Consider the following 5,069-nt stretch of genomic DNA (forward strand, 5'->3'; position numbering starts at 1 on the left):
TCTACAACACCCAAACTATATGCCTTATTGCAATGCTATGTCTGTAGCATAACATTTCTTGCCTGACAGCATACATGCGGTTCTCTCTTCATGACATGCCCCCCTCCCTCCCACCATAATGGAGCTCATTATGTTGAAGGACAAGTGAGTTAAGTGTTTGGAGTGACAACAGACTTATGGCTGCTCTCCTGCGTATGAAGGCCAGTTTAATACCTCCAAATCTTTGTCAGGGTCCTGGGTTCAAAATCTAGTTTTCAAGCCTAGGACATCTGTTTTGTAATATGCTCCAGACATCAGTTCCTAAACGCAGATTAGTTGCTTGCTGTCTGTATTCAGACAACAGTTACATAGCTCTGGGCGCCACTGGCAGGCAAACATTTCTAATATTTGCCAAGCTGTGTGGCTTCTGAGAGATGTTTACTTCACTACATGTCTGTCATCTTTTGATGTTAAAACCCATGTCAGAGTGATTGCACGGAGGCAGTCCTGGGATAAGAAAGGGAATCTGCAGTGCAGTGTAAGATACGCTTTTCTCACCATGTGGTGGAAGTAATTCTGTGGTACTTCATGCTGAAGAATTCCTTTCATCAGTTCTCTAAGCCAGCCAAAGGCACCTAAACAACACATATTCCAGAAGTAGGTGCATAATGTCACTGTAATAGCACCTTGAAAAATCAGATAGATTTGCATAATAGTCTTTACCTAAGCAGTATTATCACTGACAGTAGGTGTTGCAGTGTTCTTTTTTTATATATATAAATGGGTGTGTATGTATATATATGCACACACCTATCTAGAAATGCAGAGCAGTATCACCGGACCCTCTATGGAGGGATGGAGGCCACAGAGAGGAGAAAGAACTCAGGAGAGTATAGAGTAGAGCATCCCCACACCAAAAGCTAATGGAAAATTAACAGAACATGGGACTCTTGGTACTATCTTAAAAAAGTGTCTGTGTCAAGGAACAGCCAGTAGCTTCCAAACAATTAAATAACAGCAAAACTGAAGAATCTACTCATTTTTTAGGACTCAAATGAGGATAATGGCTCAGCTCCTTCCTTAATACTTGTCTTACAAAACTGCTGCTGGGGGAGAATAGGATAAGGAAGGAAGATTGTACATGGTTTATTTTATGCTGTTGTTGACACAAATTTGGCTATACCTGGATTAAAATATGTGAGACCAATCATGTAAAAGCAAGACAGTAAATGACTTTACATTTTAAGAATGTAATTACAGTTTGAGGACAGGTGATTTTAGAAACAGAGAAAACTCTGAGGTGTTTAGTGGCATGAAGCAGGAAGAATCATGTACCTAAATTGTACCTAAATATGTTACGTATAGATTAGGGAGCTAATAAAATGAAGTTTCCTGGAGGAAATGCTATTTACTGGCAGCTTGAGACTGTTAAGCCCCAAAATGGGCAGGTCTAAGTTTTTGACCAGCCAACATTAATTATGTATCCTATAGAAACTGTAGTCACTATATCATGTACTAATAAGTGTTGTTCTATAAAGGTAGCTTACTCACATTTCTCCTGGGGAGGAAGTCAATTAACAGTGTAACAGCTTTTTCCAAAAATGGAAGCGGTTCTTAAAACACATCAAATGAGTGAAGAAGAAGGGAAAATGAAAGGTGATCTTAAAAGATATCCAAGTTGGCTGCAATTAATTCCATAATGGATTTTCATATATGAAATTTGGGAAGTGCACTTTGGGTTCTATGTTCTTCCCCTTACATAAGATCACTGGAAAAATTTAATTGGATCCCCCTCCTGTGTTGTTCAATGACCCAAATACTGAGCAGAAAGAAACTGCGTAAGACTAAGCCTCAGGAGCCTAATGTAAAATCTTTTTAATGACAGGATGTAATTAATATACAACATAACTCAGGCTTAATTGTTATAAAAGCCCAATAGTTTTGGCCACTGATCTTGTATGCATAAAAACAAGACTTCCAAAGACAATATGCTCACAGAAAATATATAGATTCTAAGAGAAATGTTGTTCAAATGGTAAAAATCCCCAAAATTGTAATTTCCTTCTTAAACTCTACACTGTATTTTGTCTTGCTCATTTCCTTTTCAGCAAGAGGATAAAAGAAACTTTTGTTTCTTGATTCTCGTTGGTCTTGGCCACCTCTGATTCTTAATTCCCATTGTTGTGCAGTATTTAAACAGCTAGCCCCAAAACCATGGCCGAATGTTCAAATTCTGTCTGCCCTCCCAAATCAAGGATGTCAATGGCATATAATTTCTATACTAGTTTTGAAATAGCCAAATTTCACTTATGACATCTCAGCATTTCAGTTGTACTAGAGGGCTGAAATATGGAAAAATCTTTTATAAATCTGGTGAGGTGCCTAAGTCTTCTGAAAAAACAGTGAATCTGTGTAACGTATATTCTACTAGTGCAATCCAGCCTCTTTTTAAACAATTCTAGCAAAAGCATCTCCTCTCCTCTGGGAGTTTTTTCTCTGTTCTATCAGATCTCCACACTGGAATGCTTATATTCAGATATTTTGCTTTTTGCTATCGAGTCATGCAAGCATACAGTCCTCCTGCAGTAAGCACCTGCAACAAAGCCAGCAATGGCAACTGCAATTTTGTGTTAAAACAGGCAAATCAGAGATACACTGCAGCTCTTGGTTCATTCTGATAGAAGCAAGCCTTGGAAAACCAGCTGTGTATGACCACTGATGAAAAATGAATGAATCCGATTGGCCTGTATAGAGGAAAATGCCAGCACTCAAAAGAAAAAAAAAAAAATCCATTAAAATCTAAAAATAATCAAATGGTAAAGAGTCCCGTGAGAATTAAATATTTGTGCCGGATTTTTGCCAGAGGCATTGAGGAGAACTACTTTATGATGAGTGCAAAACAACAGTATCCTTCTGTAACTCCAGTTTATGTACATTTTGGGAAATGCTGGATTAGTCACCACATAAAAAACTACATCTAAATGTACTTGCATAGCACACTTGCATAAAAGAACAGCTCCCTCCCCAAATCTTAATTTTTTTTCCTCTTGGCTAGCCTTTAAAACCAAATCAAGGATTCTCTTTTTCAAGTAGCATCTTTTTCATCGCCAGTAAAACAAGACTCGTAGCAAAAGAAAACTCTAAATAGACCACATGAGGCCATTGGTGGTTCGTGCTTTGATATACGAATTCTTTTATTAGGGCTTTACCTTCTGTGATGTTTTAAGACTTGCTGCAGGTTCTTAAAAATGAATAGGAATTGTCCTATTCTGAACTGTCAGCAGTTTGGAAACTTAAAACATGCGGGACATGTCTCAAGAAATCCAGTTGTTCTCTTTGATCCTACATTAAAGGGCCTGTTAGAAATTTTAGAGCTATGTAGTTTCTTACACAGTTCCAATTAATATGACACTTGAGCTTTATTCTGTGAACATACAATAATGTAGAAAACTCCTTGGAATTGCCTCATCAGCTATGTTCTATTTAAAAATACATGTATTGGTTTTATATCAACATCCTCAACCACATTCAAGACTCCATTTATACCCTTAGGTCTAGTAATTCACAGAGCTTTAGCTTCACAAATTCTTACCAAGAAATCCCAAAATGCATGCATGGCTTGATTTAAGAAAGATATTTTACTTGTGTTTCATACACAAAAAACTTATAATCAACAGTGGCTTAAAAAATTAACACTACTCCACTTTTTCACAAGTGTACAAAAAAGAAATAATGAATTTACATTCAACGGTAAAGCTTAAAGTCCACTCTAATAATAGTTGCATTGACATTCACATACACAAGCACAGAATAAATATTTCAGGATTCTTATAAGAGCATACAGCATACATACAGTACTTGAATTTTACATAATGAGTGTTAGTAGGGTCAGAAATTCATAATCTCATAGAAAAGTAAAACTAAAATCAGAAAAGGTTGTGTGAGAGGTAACACCAAGGTACTGCACAGAGCTAGCAGGTTATTAAATCCATTCGTGTGAGGAGTTTGCTTCTGCTTCTTCATATTAGGACAGTTTGATTGCAAAGGTGTATTCAAAGTGCAGATTAATGCAAAAAAAAAAAAAAAAAAAGAGAAGATACTCTTGTATTTATTAATACATGCAAGAGGCAGCCCCCAAGTCACCCGACAGAATAAAGCTGTTATTGGCAAGTGGCCGATATAATACAGATGTTTCAGGCAATTTTTCTAAAGCACTTTAATAGCAGCAATTGTAATTTATAATGGCTCTAGATTAACTTCTGTTTGGGTTAAAGGGCATCATATTTCTTTAACATTTACAGCTATACTTCTTTATAAATAAATATCTCAAATAACAAATAGCATAGTTAACGTTTCTTTTTTCTCTCTTTTGCATAAGTGTCGTGGAAAAACTCTGACCTTTTCAGAGACATAATGTGCAAAATAACGTTCGAGTGGCAATAGGGACACAGAGCATCACAGTTACATTCCTGGGATGTCAGCCCAGCCCTTCTTACACTCTGAGGGCTAGCCTTGCCAGGGGAATGCAGGGCTTTAAGGGACAATTTTCCCAATGGCTTGCTTGGTAAGAGATAAAGTTTATGGTATCTTAAAGAGCTGTAAATTTGAGGTTTTATTTGCAGGAGTGTGTACAATACGTCATGTATAGGACTCAGTATTTCCACACAGTGACTTCTCAAGATTTGAAAAGTCTGGTCATCTCCTTTCAGACATTTCCTCCCCAGCCTGAACATCTTTGAACATTTGTGTTCATTAGGTGTCTCCTCTGTTGCATATTTACCAGCTCTTCTTGCATTTTATAATCTGATCTCGTATCACCTAGCTGACATCTGCACACAAATATTTCCAATCAGATAGAGGGTGCACAACATTAAAACTTTTAAACCTGTCCTGTAAGTGTCATCAAGACAGGAGCACAGGAACCACAGTGCAGAGTCCAACCTCTCACTGGCTGTACTGTGAAGATTCTCCTTTTCGGCGTAGGAGAAAGGAAACTTGTGTCTGCTTTTTAGATTCTGAAAACAAGCCAGAGTGGAGAAAAAGAGTTAACACCAGACTTAATAAAGCTTTTAAGACAAAACCTGTTAAGC

The sequence above is a fragment of the Charadrius vociferus genome, unplaced genomic scaffold, assembly GCF_000708025.1.
Source record: "Charadrius vociferus isolate BGI_N301 unplaced genomic scaffold, ASM70802v2 scaffold828, whole genome shotgun sequence".
Lineage (NCBI taxonomy): Eukaryota > Metazoa > Chordata > Aves > Charadriiformes > Charadriidae > Charadrius > Charadrius vociferus.